We start from the raw sequence: 16,960 nt of genomic DNA, 5'->3' as shown, positions 1-16,960 counted from the left end.
CGTGTCACTCCGTCGCCATCTTCCCGGAAGTCCCCACTTTAAAGAGGTCTTGTGCAGCAAATTTACCCAATGAATGTGTTCTTTGATCTCTTGACTGCTGTTTCCATCCACTGATTGTGGATACAAGCAAGACAAAATCCTCAACAACTTCCATCTTTTCTCCATTTATCATAATGCTAACCCATTGGTTCAGTTGCGAGAATTTTGTTCTTTCTTGCATTGAGTTGTAATCCATACCAAAGCCTGCAAACCGTGATCTTCATCGGCAAGCGCTTCAAACCTCCTCCCTTTCATCAAGCAAGATTGTGCCATCTACCTATCCCTGGTTGTTAATAAGCATTCCTCCACTCTTGACACTGAATTCTTCTTCATATAATCCAACTTCTCTGATTAGTTGCTCAGCTTACAGATTGAATAAGTGTGGTAAAAGGATACAATCCTGATGCAAACTTTGTTGATTTTAAGCCATACATGATTTCCTTGTTCTGCATTTTTTTATAATGGAGTTTTATTGATAGGATAGGCATTATTCTATCACAGTTATGTTTGTTAAAACAGGTCCCGAAACGTCCTTTTTGATGATGATCATTGATGAAGAATGCAATTCCATTCCTCTTGAATGTTTCATTCCCGGCACAGCAAACCAAGTTTTTTTAATTCAAAATGGACAAATACCAGTTCATTTCAGCTCACTAACACCTGCGATATTGATCTTTTCGATTTTAATGACTTACAATTTTCCTAGCTTTACAATGCGTCCATTCCAAGTTTTCATTATTAAATTTGTGCAGCCATTTCTTCCCATTTTGAGTCCTGCCCCATCAGCAAATGAAGGTCTCAGAGGCTTTACTCACATAGGCTTTTACTCCATCCATGTCTTTAGGATCAACAATACTTAATGTTTTGAGAATGAGGAGGGCAATGAATGTACAAATGCGCTTTACACAATTGTGTGTGTGTGGATTGCGATAAGACTTGTATGAGCCCCTAATAAAATGATTTTTTTTTAAAGTAAGCTTAAAAAAAAAAGACATAAGAATAAAAAAAAAAAGAGAAGGTAGTTCTTCCTCGGTCGTTTTCTGAGTACTTTCCAACCCGAGAGGTTCATCTTCTGGCACAATCCCGGACAATATTCTGCTTCTATTAATTAGGTTTTCAGTAGCTGACATGTTTCGACACTATTCATCGGGTTTTCAGTGACTAATTCCTCTGATGTGGACAGCCTCTTCCTTCTCCATAGTCTGTTCTTAGTCTGGAAACTCTTCTGAAACCGTTCACTTTGGATGGCTCTGCAGTCCTTTGAAATACCAGGGACATGGCTTCCAGCATCACAGAAACACACAAGCCGCCACAGTATGACAAATTGACAGATAAGTGGTGTAGTAGTAGTAATAGTAGTGGCAATTCTATGGCACGAAGGAGACCTCATAGCATAGTGATTACATGTTAGGCTGTGATGCCCAAGGCCAATAGTTTGATATTACCAACCATTCAGAAAGAGAAAGACAGGGTTTTCTCTTACTGTAAAGAGTCACAGTCTCAGAAACTCACAGAGGGCACTCTGGAGTCGCTAGGAGTGAGCACTGACCCAATGACAGTGAGTGAGAATGAGCAGCAGATTTGCCCAATGCAATACATCGTTTGATTTCCTGTTGCATCACTGCGTATTGATCGTAGACCCAAGTAAAATGAAATCCATGACCACATCCATCTTTGCTCCATTTTTTGTGATGTTGTTTATTGATCCAGTTGTATTTTTGCTTTCTTTATGTTGCAATGTAATCCACATTAAAGATTGTACTCTTGATCTTTACCAGTTAGTGCTTCAAGTGTTTTGCCAGGTTAAAAAGTCTTCCTGGAATTCTGATGCTGCATTCCAGTTCCTATAGTACAGTAGTTTGGATGATTTGCTCAGCACACACATTTATTAAGTATGAACAAGTATGGGGAAAGTATGTTAGAGTTGTTGTTAGTGGGTCTGTTGAGGGGGTTCTGACCAATAGAGACCCCATGTCTGACAGAATGAACCACTGCCCAGTCCTGGGCCACAATCACAATGATTGTTATGGTTGAGCTCATTGTTGCAGCCGCGGGGTCAATCTACCTCCTGGGGGGTCTTCCTCTTTTACACTGACCCTCTCTCTCCCAAGCATGATGTCCTTCACTAGGGGTTGATCTCTCCTGACAGCATGTCTAAAGCACATGTGCTGAAGCCTTGCCATCCATCCTTTTAAGTAGCATTCTGACTGTACTTCTTCCAAGTCAGATTTGTTTGCTCGCAGTAAATATTCTTCGCTAATAAAATTCAAATGAATCAATTATTCCGCAGTCTTTCATTCACTGTCCAACTTTCACATGTACATATAGAATTGAAAATACCATTGCATAGGCCAGGTGGACCTTAATCTTTCAAGTAGCCATCCTTGCTCTTCAATGCTTTAAAGAGGTCTGTGCAGCAGATCTGTTTTGATTCCTTGACTGCTGCTTCTATGATCTTTGGTTGTGAATCCCTGTCTCCATCTTTCATGATCTTGTCTATTGGTCCAGTTGTGAGGATTTGGGGATTCCTTTATATTGAGTTGCAATCCATACTGAAGGCTGCAGTCCGTGATTTTCATTAACAAGTGGCGCTTCGAGTCCTCCTCACTTTCAGCAAGCAAGGTTGTATCATCTAATATCGTAGGTTGTTAACGAGACTTCCTTCAATCCTGATGCTGAATACTGCTTCATATAATCCAGTGTCAACATTTATTTCAACATCCAGGCCGAACAAGCATAATGCAAGAGTAAAGCCCTGACACACACCTTTCGGTATCTGAACTGATGCAGTACTCCTTGGGGAGATCTGAGCGACTGTCTCTTGCTCCATGTGCAGGTTCCACATGAGCACAGAGAAGTGTTGTGGAGCTCTCATTCTTCTCAATGTGATCCATAGCTTGCTGTGATCCACGCAGGGGAATGCCTTAAAACACATGCACATGTCTTTGTGGTGTGCTCTAATCTCAGCCCCGGTGGAACTGAAGTCATCGATGATATCCCTCTTGTCATGTCCCCTTCTAACAACAGCTTGGATTTCTGGCAGCTCCCTGTGAGTGGACTGCTGCAACCATTTTAGACTCCAGCAAGATTTTACTTGCGATAGTCATTATCCTATCTGATAATTTCCACATCCTGTAGGGTCACCTTTCTTTGGAATGTGCACAGAGATGAAACTCTTCTACTCATCTAGATAGCTGTCTTCCAAATGTCTTGGCATAGAAGAGTGAGTACCTCCAGTGCTTTGTCTGTTTGTGGCGACATTTCCATCAGTCTGTCAATTCCTAGAGCTTTGCTTCTTGCCAATGCTTTTAGCTCAGCGTATAGTTCACCATGAAATATCATGGGCTCTTGGGCACATGCTACCTAAAATGGTTGATCATTGACCAATTATTTTAAATACACTGGCTCTGTGCATGCCTTTCATCACTTTCTTTTGTTGTTGTTATTGTTATCTCTATAGATTTACTTATCCCCGATTTCCTTACAGAAAAACATTCAAAACAAACACAAGAAACAAACAAACAAAAAACCCAACTGTGGCAAAATAAAACATTGAAACACCTCAATAGAGAAGAAAGCAGAGTCTATTAAAAACCAGAACACATTTAAAATGGGTCCAAACAGAGATCAAATGGTAAGGTGTTACATTTTAACCTAACAACAGCTGTTACAATTCACTGTACAATGCTTTCAGTCTGGTAAGCAAGGCTGTGCACATCCCTGGTCCAAGGTCAGAGAGGATTCCCCAGGGGCTTAATCCTCATGGGGCCTCTACAAACGGATTTGGGGCGCCCACTGTCAACCACAGTCTTCTGTAAACTGGTGTTCAGAATTTAAGTTCTGATGCCGGTCCCTCCTCTGGATGTGGATGTTATCATTTATAATCCAAGGATTATAAACAGGCTGTTGTAGTTCTTCCGTATAGACTAAGCTGGCACATCACGTAGGTGCTTTCTGCATCGTGCAATAGTTTGTCCACAGTATCCTTCAATATTTCAACTTGAAGCTTGAGTTTCTTTCTTCAATTCTTTAAGCTTGAGGAAAGCTGGTTGTGTTCCTCCCTTTTGGGTTTCTAGCCACAGGTCTAAACATACGTCTTTATAATACGACTCATCGTGGTTTTGAGTCACCCTCTGAAATGGTCTGTTCTGCTGTTTTGCTTGATTTCTTCCTTTGACGTTAGCAGTTCTACATGGAAAAAAGCAAGGTTCAGCATCTCTTATGATACTCTTTTTGGTCGCTTGTTTCTTCTCTGTTTCTTTTATGAGCTTTTGCTTCCGTCAGATAGTATGTCCTTGACGTCATCCCATCCCTTGCCTGCTCTTTGGCCATTAGTGTTCGCGTGTGAGGTGGTCTCTAAATTCAGCTCTGATAGACTCAAGGTCATACTTGTGCTCTCGTGGGCTGGTTTTCATTTTCTTCAGGTTCAACTTGAACTTGCATATGAGCAATTTATGGTCCTGTCCCTGTTCTGACTTACGGTGCTGAGCTTCTCCATCATCTCTTTCTATGGATGCAGTAAATCGGATTGCTTTTTATTCCATCCAGCAAGGCCCATGCATACAGTCATCATTTATATTGTTGACAAAGATATTTCCAAAGTCATTGGTCTTGAAAAACTCTATCACACAGTATTCAGTGTCATTTCTATTACCAAAGTCATATTTTCCAATTGCTGCTTCCTCTTCAGTTCTAACTTTTGCATTCCAAACACCAGTAATTATCAATGCATTTTGATCGCCTCTTTGAACACTTTCAAACTGCAGAAGTTGGTGGAAATTTTCAATCTCCATATCTTTCACATTAGCGATTGGTTCATAAATTTGAATAATAGTTGTACTTGCATAGATATTATCTTATCACTGACAGTGTTGTACTTCAGAACAGATCTTGAAATGTTCTTTTTAGCTGTGAATGTGAAGCCATTCCTCTCCAACCTGTCATTCCTGGCAGAGCAGACTAGGGAACTGTCCGATCCAAAATGGCCAAGACCAATCCATTTCAGCTGGCGAATGCTTAGCACGCCAATCTCTATATGTTCCATTTAATTTTGAAAGACGTCCAATTTTCCTAGATTCAGACTTCATACGTTACACATTCTGCTGATTAATGGATGTTTTCAGCTCTTTCTTTTCATTTTGTGCTGTGCGCCATCAGTAAATGAAAGTCCCCAAACATGTTTCGCATCGTGGACTCGACTTTGAAGAGGCTGCTCTTCTCCAGGTATATTTGACATGTTTTCCAACACCAGGGGCTCAACTTCTCAGCAGCGAATCAGACAGACAACATGCTGCTGCTGTCCATGAGGTTGGTAGTGGTGACATTACCCCCTCCGCCTTCTTCCTAGTCTTCCTTAGTGTGGAAACTCTCTTGTAACCTGCCTGCTTGGGAGACCCTGCTGGTGTTTGAAACACTGGGGAAACAGCATCCATTATCATAGCAACACACATGCCACTGCTTTCTGACAAACTGGCAGACCAGTGGTGGAATTAGTCATCAGGGACATGCAAACTCAACCCACAATGGCAGCCTCTTCACTGGCTATTATCAGGAAAAACAAAATAAAATAGTAAGTGTTGGTACCTGAGTTAGTTAGTTAATTGTGCCAACCTAGCCGATAAACACATGTGGGATTAATTGAAGGGCAGAGGGATAAATGGCTCGGTGAGCCTCGCCTTTCAAGTTCTCGGGTCTCTTGCTTTCTGATGGTCACACCAGAGTGCAGCTGCCTTAGCAGTTCCCTGCTTCAGCTTGCAAGGCTGACTTCCTGCAAGACATCCCCAAGGAGAAGCCACATGGACCTACCCAGATGCAGCCCTGGGTGCTGGAGCAGCCGTGTGGAGACCCCTGCCAGCACTGAGATGTTTACACATTCACTGACTCGGCTTTCCTCCTGCAGTCGGCCTCATTGCATCTGCTTTGTGAGATGGAGGAAGACTTTGTGGACTGGTGTTGGACATATGGGTTAATGGGTGAATATTAGACTTGTGGGCTTGGGCAGCACTGGGTTGGGATGTTTTCTTGATGCACACTTAACCTTTATATAAAACTCTCTCTTTTACATGAGTTTCTGTGGATTTCTTTCTCTGAAGTACCCAGACTAATACAGTACCACACATCAATTCAGACTCCTGGCAACCATATAGGACAGGGCTCAATTGCCCCCGTGGGTCTCCAAGGCTGCAGCTCTTTATGGAGTGGAAAGCCTCCTCTTCTCACCCCCTCAGAATGGCTTGTGGTTTCAATCTGCTAACCTCATGGTTGGCAGCCCAATGTGTAACCCACCAGGACTCCCAAGTGTTGGGACGGGTGTTGAGAAATTGAAATTCTCAGCTATTGCTGGTGGGAATGTAGACCTGGTGCAGCTGCTGTGGAAAAAATTGGAGGGTCCCAAAACAGCTAACAAAACATATGAAGGAGTTAAATATGGAATAACCATGTAATCCAGAGATTCTATTGCTAGGTGTGTACCTGAAAGTAGTGACTCAAAACAGATACTTGTATGCTAATGTTCACAGGAGTGGTATGTAGAGTAGGCAAAAGGTGGGACTGACTCTGGTGTCTATCAGCAGATGCATGTATGAACAGAATGTGGTACATACTTGTATGTGTAATATAACATTATCCAGCTACAAATATATGTTCTGAGACATGGATGGGCCTTGAAGAGATTATGCTAAGAAAACTGAGTCAGATACAAAAAGATAATATGAATTGCGATCTATAGGCCATGTCTAGAACAGAGAAATAAAGACTGTACGGAGATGAGGTGTGACCATGAGTACAGGGAAGAGGTGGAGAGGGGCTGTGTAACGGGTGCCGTGCTTTCATTTGGGGTGATGAAAAGGTTTTGGAAACAAGTAGTGGTGCTTCACACAGCATTATTGGAATGATTAATGTCAGTGGGTTGTACAGTTGAAAATGATTAAAATGGCAACATTTTTCTTTTGTATATTTTGCCACAATTTAAAAATAAGGCCAATCTCACACAAAGTTTTCTGGAGACTCAAAAATGGGGCCTTCCTACTCAACAGATTTTATGAGGTGAGGAGAAACTTGAAGCTAGCACTCAACAAAGGCATTATAAGAAAGGTAATTATAGGTCAATATTACTTGGTTATAATTTTATTAAACATATGACCATATCAAGTCAATTAATAAATAAGAACGCCAAACTGGCGTGACAAAACCGGGCTTCAGAATGCTAAATTATCGTGACAACGTTAGGTTCATTCCAGGAATAAGAGGCCTTTTGCCAAAATCCACACCAACAGAATAACAGACAAACCACGTCATCCTTTCAACATGCACAAAAGACATTTCATTAGGCATTATCTCATGATTGAAAAATAACCCAGACTCTAGAAAAGGAACGTTCTTATTCTGGAAAAGAAGATCTATAAAAACACACAGCAAATGTCATGTTTCATGGTACAGTAGTAAAAGCTTCCTTCCCGGTCTTGGTAAGAAGGACCCTCAGAGGTCTTCCACAAAGAGTTCTACTCCACAACGTCCCGAAGGTCCTTGTCTGTCCAGAAACCAGAAGGAGGCAAGCGCAAGGGTTGGAGGGGAAGGATTAAAACTCACATGACTTGCAGAAAAGATTGCAAACACAGACAATACAAGACAAACTACAGACAAGCTATTAGAATAAATACATTTGATTGGTCATTGGATAAAAAAAATCCATGCATAAAATCAATAGTATTTACTTGAACTAGCGAACAATTAGCAAATGGTGCTTGAAACAATGTAATGTATAATGACATCAATAAACATTACATATCTAATAAAAGATGGCGAAGGTCTTAGCCCAGAGAACCGAATAATGCAAAGACCAATTAAAAAAAGAAGCAAATGAAAGAATGCGCCGTTGTTTACAGACTTGAAGGCTCAACAATATGCAGATGTCATTTCTTCTGATATTGACCTATAGAGACAATGCAAAGGGCACCTCCCTCGAAGGAAACTGACAAACTGACTCACAAATGTTTACGAAAGTTCAAAGAGCCAGAGAAAACCAGAATTATGCAGAAGAGAAAAATGGGAGAATTATACTATTAGGTACCAGGTATTAAGAAACAGCTACAGTAATCAAAGCAGTGTAGTATTGGGAGAAAGGTGAGATCAATTAATGAAAATGACTAAGAGAGAGAGAGAGTAGATCACTTTGGGATGGTAATTGAGTTCAATAGCTCCTCATTATTGAGGCTAAAAAAAGAATCAGTCCTCAAAAAAGCCAAGCTGAAAATGCTGAAGAATGGCACTGAACAAAATTCACTACCATCATGACACCAAAGCCCTGCATGCATTGCCTAAGGAAGAAATTATTTTCTGCAGAAGCTTCAAGCCAGATGGTTATAAATGAGAGTGAGTACATGGGCATTACTTAATGACTAAAGTTCTTTAACTAAAAATCTAATTTTATTATAGCATAAATCACACTTTCTTGAGGTAGAGAATTAATTTCAGATTTTTCATTCACTGTTCATAACCTTTCCATGAATTTGACAGCCAAATCATTTTAAATGTCATTTAACCAATACAATACAATGGCTTTATTCCTTACTGCACCCTTCCTGAATCCATTATCTTCTACTATAATGGAGAAGAACTTAAGTAAAAAATTACTATTCCATAAAGCCGTATTTTACTGTGCAGTTTAACTGCACAACCTTTATTTTTGAATCAATATAATGTGAGTACTGAGTAATATTTTTCATAATCTAAAAATCTATTACAGATTCCCAGCTATCAGACAATAACTGGAGACCCACTGCAGCAACAGGAAGTTAGATTCTCACATGCCATCCCTGAAACTTCCTTACATCCATCTCAGACCCTGGGTGCCTTGGGCAGGGGAGTAAAGCCCTGTCCCCGACCAAGGGCTCTCCTGTCAGCCACGTTCTCCATTGGCCTGTCATACAACATACTATGGGATTCGGTAACTTCCAGAAGATTCGGACCCTGTGGGCTAGGAACAAGTGGTTAAAAGCACCCACGACTGAGCAGAGAATGAGAAGCGAGGCAGGACTCACAATGACCAGGTCTATGCAGATGTGGTAGATTAAACTGTGCCCCTGCTCCACCCTAACGGTGTTGAAATGCTATCCTCTGGTCATTTGAGGCTATGAGCCATTGACATGAATTCACCCTGGAATTGGATGGGTCCTAATCTAATGGGAGTGGAGTCCTACAAAAGAGGAGGAGGAGGAGAGAGAGAAGAAGGACAGCTTGGTGAAGGAGCTGTGTTCTAGCTGCAAGCCAAGGTGAGCCTGGAGCTACCGGAAGCTGAGAGCGAGAAGAAAGGACCTTCTCCGAGACCCGTCAGCAAGAACGTGGGCCCACGCACACTCGAACGTCAGACGACGAGGCTCCAGAACCGGGAGAGGATAGACTGATGTCCTTAGAAACTACCCACGCTGGAACATTTGGTGACAGCCACTCTAAGAAGGAAGATGAGCAGAGGAGGCAAAGCACTTCTAAGCACCGGCCAGGGATGACTCGCTGAAGTGCAGCTGCCACCCTGCCCCCACCCATGTCCGGATGGAGAGCTCTTGGCTGGCAGAGTCATCAGGGCACGAGGGTAGCTGGAAGAGTCCCAGCCTCAGACGTCCCAGGCCCAAATTGCCCGAAAACACCACAAGAGGAAGACCGTGTGCACAAGGTCAAAACCATTGAGTACAGCTGCCCCGGAGGCCAACATTCGCCACTAATCCCGATGGGGATTCTGACAACCAAATGCCGCCCTTCCCCTCTCTGAGGGGCTCTTATAACGAATGCTGACTTACTTTTTTTTCAAATTAAAAATGAAATAATTTTTAACATTTACTCACTCAGAGTTTAAAATGGGACTCTAATCTTTGCTTCGTATGACAAGCTTCACTTGGACTGACGGAGGCCAGGTCCCTAGCACGAGCATGGCCTTCTGTAGCGTGTGCTCCGTGGCTGGCTCCTCCCCACTGAGCACCAGGCACTGCGTGCACCTTCTCTCATTTGTATGGTTGCGTTAAAAGGGGAGAGAAAATCCTAGCACGCCGTGGCTGGGTCTCTGTAAGGCCAGATGACCAGAGCAGTAAGGGCTCAAGCCTAAACTCAGGGCTAGCTTGGGAGCCAGGCAGAATAATCCAGCAAAGAAGGGGATTTTTCTAGGGGCGCCGGAACTGCTCCTTGAGGTTTGCAGAGCCCTTGGCAAAAGCACTAAACAAGGCGGTGCTTCTTCCGGAGAAATGCTACCTGGCAACGGTCAGCCTTGGCTTCTGTATCGCTGGCCTTTCTCGTCGCCCCCAGGAGGCCAAGAACGGAAAGGGGAAGCGTGGGCATGGCCCAAGGCGCAAAGGACCAACGTGCCCCAAACCAGTGACTGCCAGCCATTTCTCCCTTATGGTGGCCCCACATGTGTCCCAGCAGAACTGTTCGCTGAAGGGTCTTTCGTGGCTGATTCTGCTGACGTCCACCATGGGGTCTTCCTCCCAAGGCCCCTCTAGAGAGACTTGAACTGCAGTGGGCAGTGAAGTGAGCCCATTTGCCCTGGGCACCACCAGGGACTCACAAAGAAAGGACAGCGCTGCAGTGCTTCAGGGTCGAAACCTGAATGACCCACGAACCAAGTCCTGAATGATGGAACTGGTGTTCACAGGCAGGACTGAACACTCTACATCACAAAATCAGACTGTGTAAAGGAAGTTTTATCCGCGATCAGAAAGGCCAGAAAGCTCTTTACTGTTAAGGTACAAACTTTTGTTCTTGTTGTTTGGCCTTTTTAATCCCTAGTATGCACGCACCAACATGGGCTCAAACATCAGGACCATGGTGTGGGTGTCACAGGACCAGGCTGCGTTTCGTGGGGGTCGCCATGCGTCAGAACGGACGCGACTCCACCCAACCACAGTGATCCACCAATAGCATCTCCACGGGAACATGGGTAGAAGGTGTCAATTTGATTATGTCCACGAGAGAGATGCTGACACAAGAAAGACGCTAGTAGCTCGAAATAACTTTATTTCATTGGTCACTGCTTCACCAGCTGCAGCCCTAACGGAGCCGTCCACAGACCTAACGTGCATGCTCACACATCCGTAAAATGGACCAGCCCCTCCTCCCAGCCGGGATGAATGCGATGCTGTCTCCAAAATGTGGGCTGCGTTCTGTGAGCAATTCTGCCCACGGCTTGCTGTGGAGAGCGAGGCGGTTCGTAAAGGAGGAAGTTACGCTATCCTAAGAGAAAATGCATTCGTGAGTGGTTGTGTCAGCCTGCGTTTTCTTCACAACTGAAACCAGTGACATCCATATACGTCTAAGAAAGAACTTTATGTCAAGAAAGAAGTTGATGTCAGTCCAACTCAAGCCCATGGGTCAGAGGCTAGCCAGGGGCCCTCAGACTCAAGCAGCGGCCTGAAGATGAAGGACAAAGCTGGGAGATCACAGGCTGGTGGGTGCAGAGCCATGTGGATCCAAGGTCTGCAGGAACCTCTACCGGTCCCAGGGATAGCAGACCCCAAAGGACGCCAGTCCAAGACACGAGACACAGTCCAACAGAAAGGAGAGGGACAAGAGAGACAAGTTGTTTTACAGTGTCTTCCATCAAGAGGCCACACCCACAAGGGGACATTATCAGAGTGTGGCCTGATGGACAGGTTGGAGTCCACTCTTAACTTCCCAGATGTAAGAAGTTGTCAGGAAACCTAATCATCGCCATGGTGACTGCCTAGTACGAGACCGCCAAGAAAGTATGGGTATATTTTTCAGGAATTCAGAAATGAAAGGGATCTGCTGGCTATTTTTATTTTTTTAGAGCAAAGAATGAATAAAATAGCATGAGATGATTTGATGTTTTTAAATTTCTTGGTTTTTTGTTTGTTTGGTGCGACACCCTCACAACCGTTGTTGTGTTTGAGCGCCTGGGTGTCACCACTGTGTTAACTCGCCTCCGTGAGGGTCTTCTTTTCTCGTGAGAACCTTCTACTCTACCAACCTGGCTGTCCTTTTCCAGGGACTGATCTCTCCAGGTAACGTGGCCGAAGTTGGTGTGGTGAAGTCTTGCCGCCCGCGTTTGGAAGGCACGTTCGGACTTTACTTCTTCCAAGACAGATTTGCTACTTCTGGCCGTTTACCAGACTATCGATATTTTTTGCCAACCCCATAATTCCAAAGCCTCCCTTCTTCTTCGGTCTTCCTTATTCAGTGTCCAACTCCACATCCATCTGAGGCAAGGGGACTCCCGTGGCTTGGGTCAGGCACACCTCAGTCTTCAAACTGACAGCTTGCCCTTCAACAACTTGAAGCCGTCTGTGCAGCACATCTCCCCAAGGCAACAAGCCATCTGATTGCTTGTCGGCTGAGTCCATGACATTGACTGTAGAGTCAAGGGAGATAAAATCCGAACCGACTTCAATGTTCTCTCAGGCTGTCTACAGATCCCGGGGTGAGAATTTTGGTTTTCTTTGCATTGAATTGCGATCTACACTGAAGGCAGTAGTCTCTGATCTTCCTCAGCGAGTACGTCCAGTCTTCCCCACGTTCGGCAAGCACGGTTGTTTCAGCTGCGTGCCCCCCACACAAATAACAAACCCCAGTGGTGTCCCTTCCGACTCACCACAACTCGCCAGCACACAGTAGAGCTGCCACTGCGGGATTCTGAGACGGGAGATCTTTGCGAGAGGAGAAAGCCGTATCGTTCTCCCAGAGAGCTGCTGCTGGCTGTGTACCACTGACTTTGCAGTTCGCAGCCCAACATGCAACACACTCCACCATTGGGGCTCCTCGTGTGCATGTGACAGATTAGGAATAAACTTTACTCCGATCCTAATGCCACATTCTTCTTCCTGGAACTCACCTGCCCTGACGATGTGCTCGGCATACAGACTGAACAAGTCTAGTGAGAGGCTACAACCCTGACACACACCGTTCCTAATATTTAGCATGTAGCGTTCCCTTGCTCTGTTCACACTGCTGCCTCTCGAGCCATGTAGAAGTTCCGCATGAGCGCAGTGAAGTGTGCTGTTCCCAAGGCTACTCATAGTTTGCCATGGGCCACACAGTCGGTTGCTGTTTGAATATTCAATAAAGTACAAGTAAACATCTTTCTGGTATTCTCTGCTTTCAGCCAAGATTTATCACACATCAATAATGATATACTTCTTGCCAAGTTCTCTTCTGAAAGCAACATGAATTTCTGGCATCTCCCTGTCAATGTACTGCTGCAATCTTTGTTAGATAGTTTCAATGAAAATTTATTTGTATGTGATATTAATGCTACTGGTTGAAAATTTATATACTGTGTATTCTACTGGGTCACTTTCTTTGGAATAGACACAAATAATGGATCGCTTCCAGTGAGTTGGCCAGGCAGCTCTCTTCCAAATGTCTTGGTTTGGATAAGTGAGCGCTGCTGGCGCTTCACCGACTAGTAGAAACGTTTCCATCAGTACTCCATCAACTCCGGGAAACGGGGCTTTTGCTGCCGTCTTCAGCACAGCTTGAACCTCTTCCTTCAGTTCCACTGGTTCTTAATCAGATGCTACCTCTTGTAGTGGTTAAATGCTGATCGGTTATTTTGGATACAGTGACTCTGTGGATTCTTTTCATTTCCCTTTGATGCTTTCTGAATCATTCAGTGTTTTTCCTATAGAATCCTTCAAAATTGCAACTCAAGACTTCAAAATTCTGGCTTTCGCATGCACATCACCAATAATCGTCATGCATCTTGATAGCATGTTTGATCAATTTCATATTGAAGAAGTTGATAGAATCAGTTTATTCATAAGTAGTTTTAATGATTGGTGCATCCATTTGAATAATAGCTATACTGGCTGTACTTCCCTGTAGGTGTATAGAAATTACCCTCTCATAGATAACATTTTATTGCAACATACATCTTGTGATGTTCTCTTTTATGATGCATGTAACACCATTCCTCCTGAAGCTGTCATTCCTGACATAGTAAACCACATCATTGTCTGCCAGTCTATGTCAGCTCATGACATCCTAGGATATCAATCTTAATGCATTCCATTTCACTTTTGATTATTTCCAACTTTTCTAGATGCATGTTCAACCACACCACACTCTGATTACTAGTGGATGTTTGCCACTGCTTCTTCTCATTTTGAATTGTGTCCCATCAGCAATGCAAGGTCCTAAAAGCTTTATTCCATCTGCATCATGACAGTGGACTCTACTTTGAGAAGGCGGCTCTTCTCCTGTCATATTTTGAGTGCCTGCCAACTTCAGGGACTTTGTCCTCCAGCACTGTATTTGACAACGACCTCCCGATATCCATCAGGTTTTAGTGACTAATCCCACAGAAGTGGATACCTTATTCTTTCTTCATAGATTGTTCTTAAACTGGAAGTTCTGCTTAAACCTTGGGTCAGCCTGCTGATATTTGAAATATGGAGAGTGTGTTAGTCTGGGTACTTGAGAGAAAAAAATCCACAGAAAACCATGTATAAGAGAGCTTTATATAAAGATGAAGTGCACATCAAGAAAACATCCCAACTCAGCGCCGCCCAAGCCCACAAGTCCAACATTAACCCATTAGCCCATATGTCCAACACCAATTCACAAAATTCACCTCCATCTCACAAAACACATACTATGATGCTGACTGCAGGAAGAAAGCTGAGTCAGTGAATGTGCAAACATCTCAGCGCTGGCAGGGGTGCCACATGGCTGCTCCAGCACCCAGGGCTGCATCAGGGTAGGTCCATGTGGCTTCTCCACAGTGATGTCTTGCAGGAAGTGAGCCTTGCCAGCTAAAGTAGGGAACTGGCTAAGGCAGCCGCACCCTGGTTCGACCATCAGAAAGCAAGAGACTAGAAAGGCGAGGCTCACTGAGCCATTTATACCTCCATCCTTCAATTAATCCCACATGTGTTTATCGGCCAAGTTGGCAAGATAAGCTAACTACCTCAGATAGCATAGCGTCTAGCATCAGGGCAATATGCAAGTCACCACTAGAACTAGGTATCAAGTACAAGATAAGTAGTAGATATCAAGAGCAAGCCACTGTGGGGTGGGGTGGGAAAGTTGATAAGTAAATTTAAATGGTCTAATATCAAAATTATGGGAATCATAAACCCCTATCTAATTCACAAAATATTTACCTTTAAAAGCATTTTTAAAATCTTATTTGGTTATAATAGTAATTTTTTAAGTTGCTTCTGAATTTAAGGCAGTCTTTTGTAGCAAATCCTACCAGAGCAGCAAGGCAAGTAAACACTAAATTCCACTTGACGGAATCCATGTCAATAACTAATCGATCATTTCACCTTGTTAAACAGAATGCCTGCATGCAGCCAGATTAAGAAATCCAGGGGGAAAGGGGAGCAACTTTGCAGTTTTCTCTCATCGACAATCCAGTGAATTAAGAAAGAATTAGCTTTTTGATTTGGAAAGTAACTCCCGTGTCTCCCCCAGAACAAGCAATCACCGCGCCAGGGACCCTCATGATGGTTAGCAGCATGGGGCTCTCCCTGACACCCCACGGGGCCACTTCACTAGTATGGCCTCATTGCCATGGGCACTAACAGGCCGCCACCAGCCCGGCCTAGTATATGCAGAGCTGCTTCATCCACCACAAGAAGCCACGGCCACACTGGACTGCAATGACTGAAGCCGCATCGGCCTCCCCAGTGGTCCCCATCACATTCATCTTCAATCTCAGCCCGGGCCTGGCTCTGACCGAGCCTAACCAACGTGCCTAACAAGAATCCAATGTGATCATTTCAAGATCTCCTGATAGCGAGACAGACGTGTGGGAGGTTCTTCTTAAGGCCCAGGGAACACAGCAACGGTCCCTGGAGCCCGATTCTCTATTCTTGTCCTTTGTTGGGGAGTTTCTGCAGAATCTCAGGCACACACAGAGACGTGGAAGCTCATGCTGATAAGTGTTGTGTCTACCAGTTCTCCTGCCAAGCAAGAATCCCTCGTGCTGGTTTCTTCCCCACTCCACGCTCCCTCGGAAAACCAGTGCTCTCTGTGGGTGTCTGGAGGAAGGAACAGTGAGGCTAACAGAACAGGTAGCCTCAGGGAGAAAAGGGGGCAGGAATTTATATTTCAATGCTTCATTCATCTCTCCAGGTATCATTCAATAGACTATGTAATTTAGCATCAACCTATTTCACACAAGATTCTAGTCTACTAATCCCCACCCACCATACCTGCAACAAATTTTCTTGCATTTCTGCCAGCTGTAAGTCTAAGTCTGTGGTTCTCAACCTGTGAGTCGCGACCCCTTTGAGCGTCAATGGACTCTTTCACACGGGTTGCATAAGACCATTGGAAAACACATATTTCCAATGGTCTTAGGAACTGAGACACCACTACTCTATCCATCTCCAGGCAGGTCCACCTGGCATGAAGACAGTTACCTATGCTACGCCATGCTTCAAGACAAAATTTCATTTATTTGCAATTAGAAATAAATATTTCACAATACATAATTACATATTGTTTTTGTGATGAATCACTGTGCTGTCATTATTCAATTTGTAACAATGAAAAAACATCCTGCATATCAGATATTTACACAACAATTCACAGCAGTAGCAAAATGACAGTTATGAAGTAGCAACGAAAATAATTTTATGGTTGGGGGTCCCCACACCATGAGGAACTGTATGAAAGGGTTGAGAACCACTGGTCTAAGCTGAGACTTGGAATAACTCCTGTTTGCAATGAGGTGTCATCGGGGTGGTTCTGACTCACAGTGACCTGAAGTACAACAGACTGAAACACTACTCGGCCTCACAAGCATGGTTGTGTTTGAGCCCATTGTTTCGGCCACTGTGTCAATCCATCTCCTCTTTTATCGCTAGCCCTCCCTTGGACCAAGTGAGGGAGTTGGTTTATTGTGACAACCTGGCCCATAAACACATGTGGGATTAATTGAAGGGCGGAGAGATAAATGGCTCGGTGA

The sequence above is a fragment of the Echinops telfairi genome, unplaced genomic scaffold (genome assembly GCF_000313985.2).
Source record: "Echinops telfairi isolate 266 unplaced genomic scaffold, ASM31398v2 ScPeMD7_7469;HRSCAF=8507_1, whole genome shotgun sequence".
Lineage (NCBI taxonomy): Eukaryota > Metazoa > Chordata > Mammalia > Afrosoricida > Tenrecidae > Echinops > Echinops telfairi.
The sequence above is the reverse complement of the archived record's forward strand: the minus strand, read 5'-3'. Positions refer to the sequence as shown.